This window comes from Bufo bufo, chromosome 1 (assembly GCF_905171765.1).
Source record: "Bufo bufo chromosome 1, aBufBuf1.1, whole genome shotgun sequence".
NCBI classification, from domain to species: Eukaryota; Metazoa; Chordata; class Amphibia; order Anura; family Bufonidae; genus Bufo; species Bufo bufo.
The window spans coordinates 742310050-742335536 of record NC_053389.1 but is presented as its reverse complement, the minus strand read 5'-3'; the positions used below and the strand labels follow the sequence as shown (position 1 = coordinate 742335536).

The 25487-nt window shown below is 43.3% G+C and overlaps 1 long non-coding RNA gene across 1 annotated transcript; it reads left to right on the top strand.

The window, feature by feature from the left end:
- Nucleotides 1-6627: 6627 nt before the first annotated feature.
- Nucleotides 6628-11749, top strand: LOC120987203. Its single transcript, XR_005775957.1, has 3 exons — nucleotides 6628-6661; nucleotides 10790-10919; nucleotides 11645-11749. It is a non-coding gene; the product is annotated as an uncharacterized LOC120987203 (long non-coding RNA).
- Nucleotides 11750-25487: the final 13738 nt, after the last annotated feature.

Sequence of the window (25487 nt, the reverse complement as noted above, 5' to 3'; positions counted from 1 at the left end):
ACTTTTGGCCAATTAACTATCATTGAGTATAAAGAGGCGTAGGTCTGCCTTATGCATATCGATGTTTGAAGGTTGTCACATAACAAGAACTTTTAACCAATCAAGAATTGTGTACAGGAGGTGTGACTTTTCTTACATATGGTAATGTTCTAATGTGGTCTTCATAGAAATGAATATTAACATATCAATAATGTAATGTAATGTGAAACATTGGTATCTATGGACTGATGTACACTGCGGCAAACTTGATTTATACTAAAGATCTCTGTTTTGTTCTCTAAAGTATAAAAGTTCCTGTTTGGAGAGATAAGGCACTTTTACCTTCACTAAAATCAACTGTCACTGCCAGTTCTGTGAGAAGATCTGGCAGATGTTCTTCTCTACCTCTTGTATGATGTTCTTTGTTTTGGTTTCACTTTCTCATCTCCTTTCCTTCTGCCAGGTGTCACTTATTTTGACTAATTGTCTTCCTTTATAATCCCTCCCATACTGCCTCACTTTGCGGTTTATACTACTTCCTGGATGAGGTGTTCACTGCTGGAGGCTGATTCTGCTGTTTGTTCAGATAAGTCATTAACTTTATTGTGTTTCCTTGCTGGCTTGATTCTAGGTGACCCTGACTCCGTCCGTATTAAGTGCAGGGAGCCGGTGGTCGTGTTTCCTCACTATTATAGGGTTTTCAGGTGTCACACAGTATTTGGTACGCGGGCATGCAATCGTCTACCATACAGACCCTTGCATGTGCATAGCAGTCAGGGAGAGCTCTTAGGGTTTTATAGGGCTCACCTATAAGCTCCTTAGTTTGGGATCAAGCCAGTCGCTCGTTTATTTAAATGTTCCAGCTTTCTGCTAACTTCATCCGTGACATCAACTTTACTTCATTGTATCTACCCGCCACCTATATTATTGTCACGGGGCGCCAAAGGCGCAGTCGGTCTCCCATCAGCCGCAGACCTGTTGCTTAGCTTCGGGAGCGAGGATCTGTGTTTGACCTCGTTCCCAGGGCGGCTTTGCTAGCTGGGAGGCTCCCTGCTCCTAGGTCTGCCTTGAGCGCCGAGCTGATCACTCGGTGCTCGACTTGTCTGTCGGTCATGTGACGCTGGCCACGTCACATGACCCTCAAACCCCACTATAAATACAGGCAGCCTGCTGGCCACAGGTTGCCTGTTAATTCTAGGTTCCTGGCTATTTGTTGGACTACTGATTACTCACCTGATCCTGTTCGCTGACAATCCTCTGCCTGCTCCTCCTGTACTGCGCATCCCTCCTGGTATTGTGACCTCGGCTCAAACCTGACTACTCTTTGCGGACTCCTCTGGTACTTCTCTACTCTCCTGGTATTTGACCCCGGCTTCTCCTGACCATTCTTTGCTTAACCATTTGTACTGCGTAGCTCTCTTGGTTCTGACCCGGTCCGTTCACATTCCGTTATTTGTCTTGTCTGTCTTCCCAGCACTTATCCTAAGTTAGGGACTACCGTCTAGTTGTCCCCTGTCATTAGGACTTGTGAGGCAAGTAGGCAGGGCCAGAGGTGAGGGTGGAGCGCAGTGGTCACTATCCTCCCCCCTGTGTGTAGTGTACAAGACCGTCATAATAATTTCCTGTTACTTGTCTTGAGGCTCTGTCTCTAAAAAACATATAAGAACTTTCCCAAGAAGACTTTATCTCAAGAGTTTCATATTCCTGTGGATGATTTCTAACACCAACAAGTTCTGCAGTTTAGCAGATACTTTGACCTAACTAGCAATTAGATTTGGCCTTTGCTTAGATCTTTTGGTTTGCCCATTTTTAGTGCTTCCAACACGTCAAGAAATGACTGTGCCAATGCATGCCCCCCCCCCCCACCTTGACAGGTGCCATTGTTGAGAGATAATCAATGTTATTCACTACACCTATCAGTAGTTTCAATGTTACGGCTTATTGGCATAGTAATATGGTATACCTATGCAGATTTATTGATCAATGTGAAAATCAACCTTTAAAGAACAAATATTGATAGAAGGATCCTGGTCATCATAAGACATCACATGGAAGAGTTGTTAGTTGGGCAACCAGCAATGAAAACCTCCATATGCTCCATCAGCCACACAACTTGAAAATGCAGACCTCAGTCTAGACTATCAAATTATACTTAATATATTAACTATGGCAGCTGTGGAAGTAAGTTACACCACTTCACATGGAGGTTCAGCAACTTATTGCACTTATTCAGCTTGCTAGGTTAGATTTTTATATAGTTTTATATTTTTCTGTTAGTTTTCATTGCAACTATTTGCATCGCCTAACTTAAAAAGTAATAATAATTATAGCGTGGCATTCATGCTTAGTATTGGTGTTCAGCTTCCTGAAGGGGTCTGTTTTCAACAGTAAAATCTCAAGAAAGATTCTGCATTTATAGTCCAACATACCGTAATGGGATTTTTTAGCCACAATATTAGTAAGCCTGCCATTGGCAAGACTCACATTGTATAGTCCAAGCTTCATAACAAAGTTCCTTAGAGACTTCATAGTGATCCTTCAATCATTGAGAGGTCTCTGTTATGTTTCCATTTGAACATATTACTCATAGTCAACTTTTGATTTGGTGACACACCATATCTTGTATTAGCAACTTTTGATTTGGCTACAAACCATACCTTGTACTGCCAAAACAATGGACCCATTATCAAATTTTGCCTGGGAGTTTCATATCTATGTTTAATAAGATAAAATATACATCATATCTTTTCTTCACAAGGTGGACACATTCCAAGGTAAAATTTGGAAGTTGGTTTGTTTGTCCTTTCTTCTGTATATAAATGAGACAAAACGATGGGTCTGTACCTTAGACTTCATTCTAAGCTTTTCCTGGAGAGACAACCAAAATGAAAACCTTGGTATGTATCGACACTTGGAAACTATTGCTATAATGGCTGATGCTATTTACATTATAAGGGCACTGGGCCTTGTGCTTGCCACCAAAATAACCCCTTTCAGATTAATGAAACCAAATTTGCAGTTGCAGAACTATATGCAACAAATCTGCTGTGTGTGAATCTACCCTAGAGGGTTAAAATGAATATTATTTTAACATAAAATTTGCAGGTAAGTTTTAGAGTTTCAATGCTGGGACCACTGACATAGGAGGCCACTTGAAGCTTATTAAGGTTTATGTGTGATCCAATAAGCGTGCAATTGATTGCAGAAAAATGGGTGTAAGATTCAATAAATTGAACATGTGGAGTTAATTTTTTGAAGGCAAGTTCAGTTGAGATCAAAACTTAAAGAGGTATTAACGATTCAGTCATAAAATTTATTGTTTGTATAGTGAAAATGGAAGCAGTTTATACTATATATGTTTTTAGTGAATGTTCCTCTTGGCTTTCAGGTTTTCTACTTGTAGTCATTCAATAAGCACCTCCACTGTTACCATCCAGTGGATATTTCTAGTCATATTTGCTGGAACTGTAATAGCCCTTTAGCCTCTCTTCTCTTTTCTAGTCTACAGAGTGGTCAATGTGTGATCTGTAGTGAACAGTAGTGACTCACCTGATCGCCTCATGGCATGTCCAGGCTACACTGTAGTGAAGAACTTCCATCAGTGGAGATTACAAAAAAATGATAAAGAATGAATATTCCCAAGAGGTCTTTTCTGGCCATTCTAGACTAAAAATAAAATGAAATGCAAATAGTTTTCAAAAAGCAACGGCACCCATGCCAACACAACAGCAACCCTGTTTACCTGAGATTATACATATTATATATCAAAACAACAAAAACACCATTGAGAAGCCATTCTATTTGAGTGTGAATATACAAATTTAAAGGATTAGCAAACATAAATGTATCTATTTTTTACCTTTTCAAGTATTACCCCTAAAAAAAGCTAAAAAAGAAAAAAATGAAATGCTCTGGCTCTTAAGGGGTTAAGTATACACTAGATGAAGGTAATAACGTGAAATTGATACTGTGCATATTTCTCCCTTTCAGGTGATTTTCGCTGCTCTCCTTGGATCTCTGCTTGCTACTGATGTAAGAATTCCTATTCAATTCTTCATATCTGCTAGTCATGTATTTATACATGGAATGTGGCTCCGGTTTTGTTCCAGAATTTCTTGGTTCTTTTTATTTCTAAATGAGAACAGTTGTTTTAACTTTGAGCCAATGTGTACTTACCAGCTATCCCTTGCTAGGCTCTGATTTTCACACTATTCTTGTTCTGCTTTGATATTTTAGAAGATTGTGAGTAACTTTCTAACATTCTCCCATAGAACATCAATGTTAATAATCAAGGTAACGATGGAGACAATGTCCATCAGACGGTGAATATCAACAACAATGACCAAGTGGCCAACATTCATAATCTAAATGGCTGGAACTCCTGGGACTCCATCTGTGACTACGGGAAAGTAAGTACCTGTCTGACCCCGACAACCACTTGTCTTAATAGAATATAATAAGGACAATGTATTATTGTATACATAGCGCCATACAAGATACGTTTAGTAGGAGCCTTGTCCACACCAGTTTATATTTCATAAGCAGTAGGGAAAAGGTAAAGGATGTCACAAATAGAATGTGCAGCTCTGGTCATCTCAGATGGAGACAGTGCTGGACAAGAGGTCAGGAGCCAGGTAACATGCTTGTCAATAGAGAGAAGTTTTCAGTGAGAGGATTGGAGAATGAGGGAGGAAGTTCCCCAGGAGAGAGGAAGCACAAGAGAAGTCTTGCATATAAGATACATTTTAAGCATTAAGATTTACTGAATATGGGAATTTTATAGCTCTACAACCATTCCCCAATTTAGCATCCACTTTTCTACCATTAAAATTAAAATATACATATTATAGTCTCAGCACATGAATATCATTCTTCATACGATTATATAATTTCTCAATACACTTTCTGTATCACTTTGCAGTTTTTCTATTATATATTTTAGAAAACTGTCATTCAGTAGGAACCTTTAGGGTAGGACCACACAGTTAGGTTTTTGGATGCAGTTTTGGAATAAAAAACCAAGAGTGAATTAAAAAAGGAAAAGAAGTCTTATCTGTCATTTATATTTTCTCTTCTTTTATGATCCCCTCATGATTTTGGCTTCTAAAACTGCATCAGGAACAGTGACATGCCTAAGGTGTTTGGCATCCAGGGCAGGATCTTTTTTCTGGCACCACATCTACTGTAAAACATTGTGCCTGCTCTCAGTAGTTATGCCCCCATTGTGCCCCTCTCACAGTAGTAATGCCCTCATTATGCCCCCTCACAGTAGATATGCCCACACTGTGCCCCTTCACAGTGGTTATGCCCACATTGAGCCCTATTCACAGTAGATAAGCCCTTATTGTGTTCCCTCACAGTAGTTAGGCCCTCTGTTTGCCCCCTCACAGTAGTTATGCCTACACTATGCCCCTCAGAGTAGTTATGTCTAGCATGTGCCCCCTTCACAGTAGTTTTTCCCACATTGTGCCCCCCTCACAGTAGTTATCTCTTCCTTGTGTCCCCTCACAGTAACTATGCATTTATTGTGCCCCCTCACAGTAGTTACGCCGTCTATGTGCCCTTTAACATTAGTTTTGCCCTCATTGTGCACCCTCACAATAGTTATAAACCTTCTGTATGCCCCTTCACAGTAGTTATTCCTTTATTGTGCCCCCTTTACAGTAGTAATGCCCTATTTGTGCTCCATTCACAGTAGTAATGCCCTCTGTATCCCCTCCTCACAGTAGATATGCCATCTCTCTGCCCCTTCACAGTAGTAATACCCTCTCTATGCCTCATTCACAGTAGTAATGCCCTATCTGTACCACATTCATGGTAGTAATGCCCTCTCTGTGCCCCCTCAAAACAAGGCTTTGAATGGAAACAAGAATAATCTATTATACTGAAAGCAAGCAGATAATTAAAATCAGTGGTGGTGGTGGGGGAGGGGGATATCAAAGGTGCTGTGCAAGTAAGTTTTTTGCATATTTGTGCACTAGCGGTGATGGACAGTGCTTACTGGGAGCATGTTTTACCTCCTGCAGCTGGCAGTTATAGTATATTTTATGCCAGAAACTACAAAGCAAAGCTACAATAGACTGCAAAAGCTACCATAGACTGGTTTTTCTTGGACATGAACAGGCAGAAGACGCACAGAATTTATGAAGAGGCATCTTTTTAATACATTTGACACATCTTACTCCATCAAACTGCTGACTTAGACTGGAGTATGAAATGCCAGTCTTAAAATACTGCTGCATATGTAAATCCTACTCATTCCCGTACTTGTAAATTTATATTTCATTTGTCCACATCTACTTTTTTATTGCAGATTTTGGTGTTTCAGATTTAAAAAAATTCATAGAAAGAATTGATTTGCAAATCTGCACCACTATCAAATTTTTCCCCGGGGTGTGGATGAGATACATTAAAAATAATTCTCATCTACTTTGCTGATGCTGCAATACGCTGAGGATTTCCAACCCGCTAATTTGAATGGAAAATCAGCTACATATATACCCTTAGACTATAAGACATAGACAGTTACAATAGTGATGCACTTACTGGATTTGTAATCTGTTTGAATCTTATTCTATTAAAGGGAGTATTTGCAACACGACTGTATGGAAAGAAGATGTGCGTGGTGACAAGGATCGATGAGACTGTTTTCCCCAGCCTGGAAGTCCTTAAACAGAATCCCGTAAGGAGTTCAATCATTTACTGTTATATTATTGAGAATAGAAATATTGGAGAATGCATCATGAGGGGAATATTTGAAGTCAGTTTTCCCTGAGTCCGCGTTGTCATATTTTGCTCCTAATTTATCAAACGTTGCATGTTGTTTGTTAAATTTGGCTCATCTTTAAAGGGAACCTGTCACGTCCAAAGACGGCAGCACTACCTTAGAGTAGACAGCAGCATGTTTGTAACGATCATTTTCTTGCAGGTAATTAAGCAAAAGCTGTAAAAACGATCTTTAATTCCCTGCCGGCGCGCTTCTCTAGTCAGGCTTGAAGTCACGGAGGCAGCGGCCTTCTTGCTTCAAGTCACGGTAACCACGTCCCCTTCGCTGTGACTGACAGCCGGCAGTTCTTCAAAGTCAGCCGAACTGTCGTGCATAAGCGCTGTCAATCACAGCGAAGGGGCAGGGAAGGGGACGTGGTTACTGTGACTTGAAGCAAGAAGGCCGCTGCCCCCTTGACTTCAAGCCTGACTAGAGAAGCGCACCGGGCAGGGGATTAAAGATCGTTTTTACAGCTTTTGCTTCATCTACCTGCAGGAAGAAAATGAACGTTACAAACATGCTGCTGGCTACTCTCAGGTATTGCTGCCGGCTTGGGATGTTTTTAGGAGGTGGCAGGTTCCCTTTAAAGGGGTTTTCCAGGAGTTTTATACTGATTAACTATCCTCTGGATATCCTCTGAATAGTATCTGATCGGTGGGGGTCCGACACCTGGGACCCCCGCCGATCAGGCGTTTGAGAAGGCACAGCAGCCGCGTCCTTATCTCAGCAAAGCAAAAATAGTGCCGTATATTGTATATTGTATGTCGCAGCTCAGCTTAATTCAACTGAAGTGAGCTGTGTCTGGGCCATGTGACCGATGAACGTGGTGCCACATGGCCTAGGCAAGCCTGGAGAAGGCCGTGGTGCTACTGCTGTTGGACACCTGCCAATCAGTTACCGATGACCTATCCAGAGGTTAGGTCATCAGTGTAAAACTCCCGGAAAACCCCTTTAAACCTGACACTTTTGTCTAGAAATACTACTCCAGTTTTCTGCACCCCCTTTCCCTGCTGGTGCAGCTTTGGGACTCTTTTTGGGGACTTTTTTTTTTTTTTAAGTTCCAGCGATAAATCTGGAGTGAAACTCAATAACATAGCTAACCATGCATACTTTCCCACCTACTGTACAAAACTGGAGTGGTGTAAAAATGCTAAAAGTCACATTTGCACAAATGACCTAAAAAAAGTTGCACAAGCCTTATTTTGTTGTTTTTTTCAGTTTTGGTGAGTGGAGTACACACAGAATTGGGAAGGGGAGTATTGCGAAGATCAGGCATGCTCAACCGGCAGCCCTCCAGCTGTTGTAAAACTACAACTCCCACAATGCCCTGCTGTATGCTGATAGCTGTAGGCTGTTCGAGCATGCTGGGAGTTGTAGTTTTGCAACAGCTGGAGGGCCGCAGGTTGAGCATGCCTGGCGAAGATAAAAATTGGGCATGTTTCAGGTTCTGCCTGACACCATACTTCTAACCACCCAGGACAGGAGGCGCTGGTGCCCCCTATTTTCAATCCTTTCTTTGCCAACATTGCTACAGCAGCGGCGCAACGTCCCAGCGCAGGTTCTGTCCCAGACAAGAGCTCTTTGACTTAGGCCTCACACACACACGACATGTCAGTATTTCCATCCGCAAATTATCTTCTCTCTCCCATCAATAGAAATGACTATTATCTCAATACAGACCAAAGTAGGACATGCTATAGAATTTGTGGAATGATTCCGCAAGAAATTCAGATGTGTACATGGCCCCATAGAAATGAATGGGATAGCACATGTATGAAAAATACCGCTGTGTGCACAAGGCCTTACTATGTAGATATATCCACATATACTATATGATGGATGCATCACTATGCACAGGAAATAATGCTGGCACACAGAAGTACGCCTAAAATAAGGCCCTGATTTATCAAACTGATTATTTTGGAGAAAATTGCGAATTTCCTGTCATTTTACTTGCAAGACAAATTTATCAATTGTATGCAATAAGCCAAAGTTATTTTTTTGCTTCTGAAACCCAGCGGCTTGGTTTTGGCCCTTATTTATGATAGCGGATTGTCTCAGCTGCTCTCCACTCCTGATCTGTGGTAGCTGTATCAGGTGAAAATAAGTCAGAATGCGTCAACTTAGCCTGTGCTAAATTCAACTGTTGTGCACCGCTTTCATAAATCTTTATATGTCAAAAATTTTATATTAATATATATTGAAACATTTTCAATTAAACTAATTTACTGTATATGTACCCCAAATGATACATACAGAAAATGCAACTTGTCCTACAAAAAACAACACCCATGAAACCAGCAAAATAGTATTATAGTCCTTAATGGGTTAATATGGGGACACACACTAATCTGTAATGGGCTCACACTTGTCAGGGTTCCATAGCAGCTGCCTGTGCTGCCTTTATGGTAAGTATACCATATACTTGGTATTTTTGGACTATATAAATACACAACAACTGGCTGACACATAGAATTTACCACATATATCTTTAACCCCTTGCTGACATGGCAATTTTCCGTTTTTGTGTTATTGTTTTTCACCCCCTGCCTTCCTTGAGCTATAACTTTTTTTATTTTTCCGGGTGTGTATGATTTTTTGGATCACTTTTTATTAAATGTTTTTCTTTGGGAGGTTAATGAATGAAAAAATGTTGAATGAACCATTTAGATTTTTTTTTCTTGTTACACCATTCACCATATTGAAAAAGTTTTTTTAAATATTTTAATATCACGGCTGTTTTCAGATGCAACGATGCATATGATGTTTGTTTTTATTTTTATTTTTTATTAAACATTGATTTAGATTTTTTCTTATATTTTTTTTAACTTTTTTTTTTTTTAGGTCCCCAAGTGGACCCCAACATGCTATCATTAGATTACAATTTGTATACAGTAATGGAATTTTGTCCATTACCCTATACAAAGATTGCTATATTTCAATTCAGTGCTGCCACCTGCTGGCCTGAATTGTAATTTACATGTAATAAGCCTAGAAGCCAAGTACATGCTCTGGCTCATTACTACAGTGAAACACCTTCCCCATTCTCCACCTTGGGGAGGTATTCTTGCCCGGCAAGTGCACGTTTCTGAGCTTTCAGCCTCTTAGATGACCACGGCATCTGAAGGGCTAAATGCAAGCGATCGGCATTACCGCCAATTGCAGACATTAGCCCCAGTTGTCTGCTGTGGGAAACATTAGGCACATGGTTGCTATGGTGCTTGCTCCGCTTCAGAGTGGGTGCCATCTTTAAAGACCCGACATCCGCCGTAATATTACAGCGGATGTCAGGAAGGGGTTAACAAAGTGTCACTTCTCCTGACATGTCTGTTTTAGTAATTCATTGTATTCCACATGTAATGACAATGCTGTAGTATTCTTTTTTATACAATTCTATGTTGTGCTATTTTTCCTAGAAGTTTAGACAAGAATTGCCAGCAGTCTGCAGTAAAAGTAAACGTGGGTGTTAGCGATTAGGGATGTGTCCCTGACAGTCTGACATTATCCAATCAGTGGACCAATTATCAGACTATGCAGGCTTATAAAGGATTGGTAACTCATTCAAAAATTTCTAGTAGGAAAATAGAGGAACAGAGTGATGCCCAAGAATATTTGTTGCATAGGTCATGCAAGTAATCACTAAAACAGACATGTAAGGAGAGGTGACAGATCTTCTTTAAATACTTTTTTCCAAGTTGTATTACTTTGTGTTGAGAATGTACAGAGAAGTGTACGTGACATTGGCAATACAGGAATGTACCACTGAGCCTCTGCAGTCATGTGCCGCTTGGGGACAAGCCACTGCTGAGGCCAGTGAATGGCTCTAGCGCTGTACATGACCACAGGCAGGACGTCACACTTCCAGTCCACAGGAGACTGGGGACTTCAACGCTGAAACGGTGGGCCATTGAAGAGGTGATTGGGTTTCTTTTGTTTATTTTAAACACATTTCAGGCTTTCAATAATTTTAGCTTGGGGGTTGGGCGATCCCTTTAATTTGTTCCAACATTATATGTGTACATTTCAATTTATTTCCATGTTTAGGTCAAGACCACAAAACAGCTCTTCAAGTTTAACATTAACCAAATTCCCATTGCTAACATTGGCATTTATGGTGTCCATATTGATGCCCTGTGTCATGGAATCCCATCCTACACTGCTGATGCAAACCAAGGTGAGGTCAGAGGCCTTAATCCCTAATGTTAACACCGACTAGCTTCTAAATGTATGGCAGGAACTTACTGCAGTTTCCAGGTGGATGCATTTCGAGAACCCTTAAAGGGGCTCATCTTCTAGTAGCCATGCTTAAATTACAGTCATTAAAGCAGATGTCTCACTTTAGCAAATGGCATTCATCATGTAGAGAAAGGTAATGCAAGGCACTTACTAATGTATTGTGATTATTCATATTGCCTCCTTTGATGGCTTCCTTAATCTTTCCATCACATTATACACTGTTCGTTTCCATGGCTATGACCACCCTGAAATCCAGCAGCGGTGGTCGTGCTTGCACACTATAGGAAAAGACTACGACCTCTGTGGTGGCCGGACAGCGGGAGTGTGCTTAGGCCACCACTTTTTCGTATAGTGTGCAAGCATGACCACCACTTCTGGATTGCAAGGTGGTCGTAACTCCTGAATACAAGCAGTGAATATTATAGATAAATATAAGATAATGTCGCACTCGAATGAGGTGGAGATCCAACAGAGGTGCTTCCACTAACAGACAACACCCAGTCTGATAAGAGTTAATGTGATAAAGGAATAGAAGTGGGGCACTCTCTAAAAGTAAAGGGAATAATATGATAGTAAAAAAAAAAAGAAAACTATGAAATGTACTGTAATATTAGACCACTGTGGTTGTTGATCTTAACCTGTTCTCCTTCTTCTCTTCCTTAGTGGATAAGTTTTATGAAGATGATTGCAACACCAGCAGCATTGTCACCATTCTAGGCATCAGTTTCTGTTTTTAATCCAGTATGGCACGCTTCATAGCAAATCCATAGCATTTTCTGTTTGAATCTTTCCCTTTCTATAAATAAAGCATTTATATCAAAAAAAAATTTATCTTATGTTTTGTATCATGAGTGAGACAAATGGCGCAAAATGATAAAATAGATTCAAGCGGTTGTCCACAACTATATACACTCATTGACAAAAAAAAAAACAATGCACCAAAAATGATTGGTTTAATGAAACTTTCTCTGTGTGAATGTAAGGATGATATCAGCAGCACCCATTCATTTACACTGGGGATGAACAACACATGTGCCCGTTCCCCTGCCCATCTCCGATGTTGGAATGGACGGTCACATGACCCTCCATCTGTTATCAACATAAGAAGGGTAATATGGAAAACATTGAACAAATGAAAAAGCCATTGTTAAAACCCACCGAGTATGTTCACAAAGTGTACATCTTTTTCAAGATTTAGGCAAATCCCTGCACAGTAAGAGGGATGGGAGGATGAGTGTGGGCAAAGTTTGGATTTACTACCAAGAAGAACTGAGCAAAAGAGGAACCTCTGGGTAACCAGATGAAATGATCCCCAAATTGGTTGACAGGAAGTAGCTGTCAGATACTTACTGAGACAGAAACTGAAGACAGGAAACATCTGTAGCACAGAGTTACCGTACATAAGCAGTGCTGAAGTAAACTTCTCTGGGCCCACCTAAGAAAATTATTATCAGGGTCCACGCTTCATCCCTTTTCCATTCCTATTATTATCCGCATTATGGACAAGGATAGGACTGTTCTATTAGGGAACAACTGTTCCGTTCCACAAAATATGAAATGCACATGGACGTCATCCTTATTTTTTGGGTGAAGACCAGGGATAGGTCCTCTCTAACTAATTTGATCAAACTTCTATGAGGAGGTACAGTACTTTCTAGACTGGACCAGGGTAATGCTGTGAATGTTATGTTATATTTGATACTGTACTACAAAAAAGGTTTGTACATAAAATGAGGATGCTGGGACTAGGAGTGAACACGTGTACAACATGAGTTAAAGGGATTTTCCAAGTGCCTAATGCTGATAACCTACAGTATCCTCAGGATAGGTTATAAATTTCATACCAGCGGGGGTCCAACTCTTGGCATCCCTGCCGGTCAGCCGTTTGAAGTGACTGCAGTGCTGTGCTTGGAAGCCTGCAAAGAGGCTGTGGCTCTTACTAGAGCACCATGGCCTCATCAAACAGCTGTTCAGCGGGGCTTCAGGGTGTCGGATCCCCACCAATCTGATATTGACGAGCTATCCTGAGGATAGGCCATCAATATCAAACACCCGGTAAACTCCTTTAACCTCTTCCATTGCATATTTAAACATGGCACCCTCTAAGGAGTTGAGCTGGCACCATAACCATGTGGTTTCTGCAATTTTAAACAGCAGAAACCCAGAGCTCATGCCTGTGATCAGCAATAACACCAGTCACAAACATTGAACCCCTCCGATGCTGTTGTCAATTATGACCATGGTTTCTGAGAGGTGGAGCCGTTCGGGGTAGATTTAGAGAGCCGTTCATTCGTTGTGGTAGCCTCAGGCCTTCCAAAGGCTCTGAGCAGAGAGTAAAAACCAAAAATGCAAAAACTGAAAATTGCAGGGTCTTCAGTTAACAACTGGCATAGGGATAGGAAACCTAGGGTGGTCATCAATGGGTCACAGTTACCAGTGGGGTACCACAGGGGTCAATATTGGGCCTTTACTTTTCAATATGATTATTAATGATCATGTAGAGGCACTAGAGAGAAGAATTGAATTTTTTTTTTTCGACGACACTGAACACTGTAAAATATAGCATAATATCTGATTATCATCTAGTTAAAACAAAGTTATCTTGGCTCGGAAAGATGGCTTCATTGCCAAGGGTGGTGCAAATAATTTTCTAAATCATGTTCTAGTTTGGCTAAACCAGGCAGCCTGCAAAGAGAATATGCAGCAGATTACCAATTTCTTTATAACAATGGCAGCAATAAGAGGTTGAAGTACAATCTATTTTATTTAGTAATTGGGATTTCTTATACCATCTCAATATGATCTTATAATTGAGTTCCTAAAGTCTAGTGGAAATCAAGACTGGGTGCAAGTTGTGTCATAAAAGCCTTATTTAGGTCTCTTTCCCATTTTCAGTGTACAATGCAATTGTGTGTGTCACAAGGAGAGAGATACGGCAACCTGAGAAGGCACCTGTCACGGATGGTGTACAGGAAACAAGACAATGCAATACAATTAATGACTCACTGGATCCACAACTAAGGAACAAAAGGGAGACCCCTACATGAGACCTGCCAATCTCCCTAATTGCTCAGCCTATGTGAACACCCCAAAGGTGGATGGGCGCATATCCACGTACCTCGGCTATCTAATACCTGAAGACCCTACAATAGTGAGGGGACACGACCACCGGCTCCCTACACAAGACACGGAGGGAGTCAGGGTCACCTGAAAATCCAGCAGACAGAAAATCACAAATAAAGGAACAGCACTTATCTTGCAGAGGACTGAGGAATAGAAACAGCATGCACACACACTCCAGGAAGTTGTATAAGCCGCACACTACTGCATTATGGGGAGGAACTTAAAGGGAAGCAATCAGTCCAACTGCATGACAGCTGAGATAGACTAACGAGATGAGGAACTTAACCAAAACAAAGAAACTCAAGGAGGAGGATCTGGAAAGCTCCTGTCAGAGCTTCTCCGCTGTCTGGTTGTGACAGTACCCCTCCCTCTACGAGTGGACTCCGGACACTCAGGGCCCACCTTCTCAGGATGGGACCTATGGAAAGCCCTGATGAGACGAGTGGCCTTAATGTCCGTCACTGGGACCCACATCCTCTCCTCAGGACCATAACCCTCCCAATGAACGAGGTACTGGAGGGAACCGCGGACAAGACGAGAATCCACAATCCTAGAGACCTGAAATTCAAGATTTCCATCAACCATAATCGGAGGAGGAGGCAAAGGCGAGGGTACAATAGGTTGAACATAAGGTTTCAATAAGGACTTATGAAAAACATTATGGATCTTCCAAGTCTGAGGAAGATCAAGACGGTAGGCAACAGGATTGATGACAGACAGGATCTTGTAAGGCCCAATAAACCTAGGACCCAACTTCCAGGAGGGAACCTTCAATTTGATATTCTTGGTAGACAACCACACCAGATCACCAACATTCAGGTCCGGACCAGGCACACGTCTCTTATCTGCCACACGCTTATATCTCTCACTCATGCTCTTTAGATTATCCTGAATCTTTTGCCAAATAGATGACAAAGACGAGGAGAATCTGTCCTCATCAGGTAAACCAGAAGACCCCTCTCCCGAGAAAGTCCCAAACTGCGGATGAAACCCATATGCACCAAAAAATGGTGACTTATCAGAGGACTCCTGACGACGGTTATTTAAAGCGAACTCAGCAAGGGACAAAAAAGAACACCAATCCTCCTGATTCTCCACCACAAAACAGTACAGATATGTCTCCAGATTCTGATTGACGCGCTCTGTCTGGCCATTCGACTGCGGGTGGAAAGCAGAAGAGAATGACAACCGAACTCCCAAGCGAGAACAGAAAGCCTTCCAGAATCTGGAAACAAACTGCGTGCCCCTATCAGAGACTATGTCTGAAGGAATACCATGCAATTTGACAATGTGGTCAATAAATGCCTGCGCCAGCGTCTTAGCATTGGGCAAACCAGGAAAAGGGATGAAATGCACCATTTTGCTAAAACGGTCCACCACCACCAGAATCACAGTCTTCCCCGAGGAACGAGGTAAGTCCGTTAAGAAGTCCATGGACAGATGTGTCCAAGGACGGGAAGGAATGGGTAAGGGAAGGAGAGGACCTGATGGCCGTGAATGAGGGACTTTGGCACGAGCGCAAGTCTCGCAAGCTGCCACAAAACCCTCAACCGACTTACGAAGAGCAGGCCACCAGAATCTCCGAGCGATGAGATCCAGTGTGGCTCTTGCCCCCGGGTGCCCAGCAAGGACCGTATCGTGGTGTTCCTTAAAAATCTTGTGTCTCAAAGCGAGAGGCACAAACAACCTCCCAGGAGGACAAAGATCAGGAGCCTCTGACTGGGCTGCCTGAACCTCTGCCTCTAATTCAGGAAAAAGAGCAGAGACCACCACACCTTCAGCCAAAATGGGACCCGGGTCTTCAAAATTCCCACCTCCCGGAAAACAACGTGACAGGGCATCTGCCTTCACATTCTTAACCCCAGGGCGGAACGTGACAACAAAATTAAACCTTGAAAAAAACAAAGACCATCTGGCCTGTCTCGGGTTCAGACGCTTGGCTGACTCCAAGTAGGCCAGATTTTTATGGTCAGTAAACACGGTAATAGGGTGTCTGGCTCCCTCTAGCCAATGGCGCCATTCCTCAAAAGCCAACTTGATGGCCAACAATTCCCTATCTCCCACATTATAATTTCTCTCTGCGGAGGAGAGTTTCTTCGAGAAAAAGGCACATGGTTGCCATTTGGCAGGAGAGGAACCCTGAGACAAGACCGCACCCACCCCTACCTCAGAAGCATCAACCTCAACTATGAAGGGTAACGAAATATCAGGTTGTACCAGGATGGGAGCGGAAGCAAAACTCTCCTTGATATTAGAAAAGGCCTTACGTGCCTCTACTGACCAGGAAGAAAAATCTACCCCCTTTCTGGTCATATCAGTGAGTGGTTTAACAACAGAGGAATAATTCAAAATAAATTTCCTGTAATAATTGGCAAAGCCCAAAAAACGCATCAGCGCCTTCTGATTCTCAGGAAGCTCCCACTCAAGCACAGCGCGGACCTTCTCGGGGTCCATGCGAAAACCAGAAGCGGAGAGAAAAAACCCCAGAAATTGAATTTCTGGAACCGCAAACATACATTTTTCCAGTTTCGCGTATAATTTATTCTCCCGCAGGATGAGCAAGACCTGACGTAAGTGTTCCTTATGAGTCTTGAAATCAGGAGAAAAAATCAAAATGTCATCCAAATACACTAATACAAATTTTCCCATTAAATGATAAAAAATGCTGTTCACGAAATGCTGAAAAACGGCTGGGGCATTCATCAAACCAAAAGGCATAACCAAATTCTCAAAATGGCCCTAAGGGGTATTGAAAGCCGTCTTCCATTCGTCTCCTTCTCTGACCCTGACCAGGTTGTATGCCCCTCTTAGGTCTAATTTGGAAAAGACTTTAGCCCCAAAAACCTGGTTAAACAGGTCCGGGATCAGAGGAAGCGGATAAGGGTCACGAATAGTGATACTGTTCAGCTCCCTGAAATCCAGACAAGGTCTTAAAGAACAATCTTTTTTCTTAACAAATAAAAAACCAGCGGCAACAGGTGACTTCGAGGGTCGTATGTGTCCTTTTCTCAGACTCTCAGAGATATAAGCACGCATAGCGACCCTCTCAGGTTGGGAAAGATTGTATAAACGAGATTTAGGCAGTTTGGCGCCTGGGATGAGATTAATAGGGCAATCGTACTCCCTGTGCGGGGGCAAATCCTGAACTCCACTCTCAGAGAAGACATCCGAAAATTCAGAGAGGAAAGTTGGTACAGTCTTAGTAGAAACCTCTGAAACAGATGTCATGAGGCAATTCTCTCTGCAAAAGTCACTCCAACCATTTATTTGCCTCGCTTGCCAATCAATGGTGGGGTTATGTTTAGTGAGCCAGGGTAGCCCCAACACTAGAGGAGTAGGCAAACCGCTAAGGACGAAACATGACACATCCTCAACATGAGCATCACTCACAATTAAACGAATATTGTGAACTATGCCCTTTAATGATTTCTGAGAAAGTGGAGCGGAATCAATAGCAAAAACAGGAATATCCTTTCCCAAAGTGCATACCTGGAAACCATGAGTTATTGCAAATTGATAATCAATAAGATTGACAGCTGCTCCACTATCCACAAAAATCTTACAAAAAATGCTCTTGCTCTCTAGCGCCACCCTAGCAGGCAGGACAAAACGGGAACTACAAGCAAACGGAAAACCTTCAATTTCCGCCTACACCCTGCCAATATTAACAGACGGAACATTTTTAAAAGATTTTTTCCTTTTTGTTTCTTTATTACTCCCAGAAGACTGCCTGAATCTCCTAGAGGGACAAACATTTGCCAAATGATTTATACCTCCACAACAAAAACAAACCCTCCCATGCGGGCTGAATCTTCTATTGTCAGAGGCAATCAACCCCAGCTGCATGGGCTCCTGCTCAGAAGGGGCTGACCGCGACTGAGACCCCTGCGCACAGAAAGAGACCGCTGCACTGTCCCGGGACTGAGTATGACAGGAAGGAGAGATCTCTCCTCTCTCTCTAAGATGCCTGTCAATACGAACGGCCTGAGACATAGCAGAATCCAAGGAGGTAGGTCTCTCATGAAAGGCAAATGCATCTTTCAATTCCTCTGAAAGACCATGGCAAAATTGACTTCGGAGTGCAGCATCATTCCAACCAGTATCAGCTGCCCATCTCCGAAATTCTGAGCAGTATATCTCTGCGGATTGTTTACCCTGGCATAACAGACGTAGTCTAGACTCAACCAGAGCAATACGATCCGGATCATCATATATCTGACCCAGGGCTAAAAAGAATTCATCCACTGAACGGAGGGGCCGTGCCCCCTCCGGCAGCGAAAAGGCCCAGGATTGAGCGTTACCCCTGAGCAGCGATATAATGATCCCCACCCTCCGTTCTTCATCACCAGAGGAATGGGGAAGAAGGCGAAAATGGAGTTTGCAAGCCTCTCTAAAACGCACAAAATACTCACTACCCCCGGAGAACGTATCCGGGAGCGAGATCTTAGGCTCAGAACAAACTCCATGAACGCAAGCTGAACCGGTCACTTGAAACTGAGAAAAAGTCTTACGGAGATCAGCTACCTCCAATGAAAGACCCTGGAAGCGCTCAGCCAAAAGTGAAACCGGATCCATGCTTGAGACGGTTTTGGCGGCTTATAATGTCACAGATGGTGTACAGGAAACAAGACAATGCAATACAATTATTGACTCACTGGATCCACAACTAAGGAACAAAAGGGAGACCCCTACATGAGACCTGCCACTCTCCCTAATTGCTCAGCCTATGCGAACACCCCAATGGTGGATGGGCGCATATCCACGTACCTCGGCTATCTAATACCTGAAGACCCTACAATAGTGAGGGGACACGACCACCGGCTCCCTACACAAGACACGGAGGGAGTCAGGGTCACCTGAAAATCCAGCAGACAGAAAATCACAAATAAAGGAACAGCACTTATCTTGCAGAGGACTGAGGAATAGAAACAGCATGCGCACACACTCCAGGAAGTTGTATAAGCCGCACACTACTGCATTATGGGGAAGAACTTAAAGGGAAGCAATCAGTCCAACTGCATGACAGCTGAGATAGACTAACGAGATGAGGAACTTAACCAAAACAAAGAAACTCAAGGAGGAGGATCTGGAAAGCTCCTGTCAGAGCTTCTGCGCTGTCTGGTTGTGACAGCACCAGTGCAGAGTGTGCAGGGTGCACCAGTAAGAGTCTCATCACGGCATGTAAAGCAGTAAAGCATTCATTGCTGCCTAACAGATATCTTAGACAAGTTTTGTAACCAAGGGGAGTTGGGTTCACTTGAATGGAGCGAGCACTTGTAATTACACTATGTAACCGCTGTAAGGGAGACGACACATAGTGTAATGAAGAGGAAGCAGAGCTCGGTGGAGTGCTGACTCCTCTCCAAACAGTTGATTGGGGTGGGGGGTGCCATCTGTCGGACCACTACCGATCAGATATTGATGACCCATCCTGAGGATTATTAAGAAATAATAAAAAAAAACATATAACATACTGATACCACATGAATAAAAAAAAAACGCCCAATCTTTAATGCTCCTTCTAAAAATATTACAATGAATGTCACTACTATCAAGTAAAAATCACAAGCATGAAAAGAAAAATGAATTCAAAATGCCAGTAAAATAATTCTTTACACAGTGCACAGTATTACAAAACATAGAATAGTAAAGTATGGTACATATTCCCCTGTGGCCTGGAGACTAAGCATACTCTCAATATAAATTTAATCTATGGCTTTCTCAAGAAAGAGGGTACTATATGCCCTCTGAACAGTAACAATGCCTAGTTGACTGAAATAAAGCCCCCTTTCTGTTCTTGGAAAGTAATAATTCCCTGTGAGTGCCCCCTGGAAAGTAGTAATACACCTTATCTACCTTAAAATAATAAGATGTTCTCCTCACACAACAAACAATAAATATACTTTTATTTCCCCTAATAGAATAGTGTCCTATTTGTTTAAAAAAGTAAACTGATACTGACCTAATCCTGTGTGAAGAGTGTAGCATCAGGTGCCATAATGCAGTGATGTTATCAAACTTCCTGTGATGGTATTCTGACATCCTGTGCATGATCTTGGTGTCTTATAAGCCATAGGCCTGAGAAGCATGTGGTAAGTATCATCCAGATGAATGCTAGAATCCAAAGTTCTCCAGCAGAACAGTGCCCAGAACATCACACAGTCTTCTCCAGTTTTCCTTCTTTCCATAGTGAATCCTGATACCATCTCTTGCCCAGGAAAGTGACAGACATGCACATGGTCATCCACATGATTTGAAAGAAATGATTCATTAGACCAGGTCACCTTCTTTTGCTGCTCCATGGTCCAGTTCTGATGCTCATGTGCCCACCGGAGGTGTTTTCAGAGGTTGAAAGCATGGGCTTTCTGACTGGTCTGTAGCTATGCAGTCCCATACATATACCTTTAAGAACACATAGTATATTTTCTTTGGGGTTGGACCAGATGGGTTATTCTGTGTTTCCCATGCCCAAACTTGATTTATACTAATGATCTCTCCTTTGTTCTCTGAGGTATAAAAGTTCCTGTTTGGTGAGATAAGGCACCATTACCTACACTACCATCAACTCTACTTCATTGCCGTGATCTGCCCGCCACCTATATTATTTCCTGTTACTTGTCTTGATGTTCTGTCTCTAATAAACATATAAGAACTTTCCCAAGAAGACTTTATCTCAAGAGTTTCATATTCCTGTGGATGATTTTTAACACCCACAAGATCTGCAGTTTAGCAGATGCCTTGTCCTAGTCAACTAGCAATTAGATTTGGCCCTTGCTTAGATTTTTTTGTTTTCCCATTTTTAGTGCTTCCTAGGGGCGGACACAGACAGCAGAGGACCCCTGTGCAAAGTATGTACCTGGGCCCCCCCTCCCCCTGAAAAAAACCCACCCATACAGATATAAATATATACGTGCAAAATAAAAAGAAATCTTGATAATATGGGTCAATATGTTTATATATTTTCTTCATACTAGGCCACGCCTCTAACTCCTCCCAAGGCCAGCACATAGAAGTAACGCCCACACTATGCCCCCTTCACAGCACTTATGCCCAGATATGTGCCCCTTCACAGTAGTTATATCCAGATATGTGCTCCTCACAGTAGTTATGCCCAGATATGTGCCCCTTCACAGTAGCTATGCCCAGATATGTGCCCCTCATAGTAGTTATACCAGATATGTGCCCCTTCACAGTATCTATGCCAGATATGTGCCCCTCACAGTAGCTATATCAAGATATGTGCCCCTCACAGTAGTTATGACAAGATATGTGCCCCTTCACAGTAGTTATGACAAGACATGTGCCCCTTCACAGTAGTTATTCCCAGATATGTGCCCCTCAGTACTTATATCCAGATATGTGCCCCTCACAGTAGTTATGACAAGATATGTGCCCCTTCACAATAGCTATGCCCAGATATGTGCCCCTCACAGTACTTATATCCAGATATGTGCCCCCTCACAGTAGTTATGCCCAGATATGTGGCCCTTCACAGTAGCTATGACCAGATATGTGCCCCCTTCACAGTACTTATATCTAGATATGTGCCCCCCAGGGGTGAAAACAGAAAGCAGAAGGCCTGCCCTCCCCCTTCCCCTAGACCCCCTCGCAACCACACATACAGAAATAAACATAGGCCATAGGCAAAGATTAATACTTAGTGATGTGTGACAGCAGAAGGCACACCAGATTGTCAGCTCCTCCCGATCCTTCAGGGGGAGGAAGGGGTGATAAAGGGCATCAAAGATGGTGGAGACCGTTCAGATCCTGTGGTCCATATTAATGCCCCCTTAATGCCCTCACACAGTAATTATTGCCCCTTTGTGCCAGCACACAGTAGTAATATACACATTGTGCCCTGTCATAGTAGTTATGCCAGATATGTGCCCCTCACAGTACTATGCCCTAATATTTGCCCCATCACACAGACCCATTGAAATGAATGGGTCTGGATTCAGTCTGGATGATATGCATTTGCTGCACACATCGCATCCAGTAGGAAAATTCGCTATTGAAAGACGATTTAATCTGACATCACACGTGGAGGGACACCGGTGCATGCCATTTGCCGACACCAGACAAAGCAACCATGCGACGCTCAGCAAGTATCGTACATTGACCCTTCTGATTTGATAATTGTTGGGTGTCGGAAATGTTTTTGCTCTTTCTCCGTGTCTGATCAGAAGAACCTGAGGGGGTCATTTATTATCCCGAAATACGCCAATATTTCCGGTGCAGTCGCCACAATCTGCGACTTTGCCCCGCTCACGCCATGTCTAAATGAGTAGACATGGAAGGGGAGGGGCCGACAGGCCCGTCTCATTCACCATTTTCTACGCCTGGTTTAGGGGTAGAAAATGATCTACATCTAGAACTGGAACATCTAGAACATGTAGAACTGGCGGAGGATCCGCCAAGGGTTATGAAGAGGCCGGCGCCTCTCCATAACTTCGGCGGAAGCACCGCCAGATATAGGGGTTATTAAGATCGGGGTCTAAAATGCTGGTCTTAATAAATGACCCCCTGAGTGTCTAAGCAACACTTTTAACCAATTTACACGACACGAACCATATGCATTTTGTGATCTGCAAATTACGGATGACGTCTGTCACGAACTATGGATCCGATCGCTCCGGATCCCACAGCTCTGACGTAGTGGTCTGTGACGGAGTCTGCGCACACACAGAGACCTCACGTGACAGGGGTATTACCATCCGGCTAACACCCCCCCCCACTACACTTCGGTAACTGCCACCACGTGGGTTCCCGGTCCACGAGCCGACTATCCGGGTCATTCACTATCACACAGATCAGTGGATGAACCGGATATCACTTACTGACCAACCGCAGTCAATCACCCCCAGCTACAATTCCTAAATGCAATTTAACTAACTACCTGGTAACGTCTCTTCAAAGGCAAGGTACGTTGTTCAGCAGCTTAGAATATGGAAGACTTGGCCACTTAGATTTTATAATCTTTAATAAGAGGTAAAAAGCAGTGCATACAAATCTAATGAAAATGACTATAAATCTACAGAATAATAATAACAATATAAATAATCACGACAGTTCAAATGAAAGGGAAAAAGGTGAAAGAATACTTAGTTTCTCTGGAGGCTTTCAGATGGTCGTTCATATGTCCTTTTTGAATCCTTGCAAACCCCGTTCAGTATGTATCAGGGGAGACCCTCAAAGTTCTTCTGATACAGGGATATGCCGTCAATGTCCAATTAAGTGTCTGGTGATGTTCCATGGGTCTCTCTCCTCTGTCCTTGTGCACAGATTTTTATGAACTCTGCCATGGGCAGGAGACTTACTCCTGTCAGCCAATGGCAGCAGAGTGACTGTGAAGCCTAGGGATTGGCCTCCAAGGGTTTTATGACCCCCATCAAAGTTCAGTTCCTACAATGAGGATTATACTTAAGCCTGTATCTCCCTGATACATCGGCATATTTTTATACAGAATACATATTTGCGATCCTTATTTATTTACATACAGAATGAGACCACACACGGTAATGCTGGGACCTGTAGTTCTTCTACCACCCATAGGTGAGCTACAGAATCACATCCTCTGGTCATATTTGATACCCAATTAACCACAATACTCTGTAGAGCCTGGATCTGGTGTCAGAAAGGGCATAAGTTGATTCAAAACTGAAATATGAAAGTGGACTGGTTTTATGCCCAGAGCTAATTAAGGGCTATTTGCTCTCCTCAAACCAGACCTGGAAATTAATGACGTCACGCTCCAGCCAGGCTTGACAGCGAGCTGATCTTTATCTTATAGGACAGGATGAGCTGGGCCTGGTATAGCCTTTATGACCTTTTATAGCCGGCCTCACAGAGCAGTGGTAATAAAAGTGTCCATCTATATCATACTTGACCCAGGCTTCAGGAAGATGAGAGTTCACTGTTCTTTTACATAGGCCAGAAGCATACAAAATGGCTACCCAGAGGAATAATGTATGTATGCCGGCACACCTCCCTCTTTTAAAAGGTTGCCTGGGGAAATGGCCACAAGCCTATTCTTCAGCAACCCAGCCGTCTCCGGCCGATTCTCCCTGCCGCGACAACCCGTCGGCATTTCCATGTAAACTACCTTTTCTGTGCTGCACGGTGAAGTTGTACTGCTGCAAAATCAGGCTCCATCTCAGCAGTTTCGCATTGTCTCCTGCGAGACGTGCCAACCAGCTGAGGGGATTGTGATCGGTGATCACTGTGAAATTGCGTCCATACAGGTAGTGTTGTAGCTTTTGCAGGGACCACACAATAGCTAAACACTCCTTCTCTATTGTGGAGTAGCTGGTCTCCCTGGCCAGTAACTTACGGCTCAGGTATAGTACAGGATGCTCCTCCCCGGCCTGGTTCACCTTACTCAGGACTACACCCAGACCAAAGGCGGAAGCATCCGTGTGGACCACAAACTTCCGAGTGAAATCTGGGGCCTGAAGCACAGGAGAACTGGCTAGTGCATCCTTCAGGGCCTGGAAGCCTTGCTCGCATTCCGGCGTCCATGACACCATCCTGGGCAGCTTCTTCTTGGTAAAGTCTGTCAGAGGCTTGGCCAGGGTGCTATAGTTCGGGATGAACTTCCTATAGTACCCGGCCGTTCCCAAGAAAGACATGACCTGTTTCTTGGTGAGGGGTGTTGGCCATCTCGTAATGGCTTCCACCTTCTCTATTTCAGGCCTCAGTGTGCCTCCTCCTACTCTGTGGCCTAAGTAAGTGACCTCATTCATGCCCAGCTGGCACTTGCTAGGCTTAACAGTTAGTCCAGCCGCAGCAAGTTTGTCCAGTACTTGCGACAGGTGCACCAGGTGCTCCTTCCATGTGGGGCTATACACGGCAATGTCGTCTAAATAGGCGACAGCACATTCTTCTAGTCCTTCCAGCAAGTCATTCACAAGCCTTTGAAAGGTGGCTGGCGCATTCTTCATCCCAAACGGCATTACAGTAAATTCGTATAAGCCGAATGGGGTGATGAAGGCCGACTTCTCCTGAGCCTCCGAGGTCAGGAGAATCTGCCAATACCCCCTGCTCAGGTCCATAATTGTCAGGTAGCTGGCTCCTGCCAACTTATCTAACAGTTCATCAATCCTGGGCATGGGGTAAGCATCCGAGGTTGTGATGGCATTCAGTTTCCGATAATCCACACAGAACCTGGTTGTCTGATCTTTCTTCGGGACCAGAACCACCGGTGAGGCCCAAGCGCTGTGGGATTTCTGAATGACCCCGAGCTGCTTCATCTCCTCGATCTCCCTCCTGAGGTCTGCCTGGACCTCCATTGAGACGCGGTAGGCGGACTGCTTTGTGGGAGCATGTGTACCTGTGTCCACATGATGGACTGCAAGGTGTGTTCTCCCGGGTTTCCCTGTAAAAG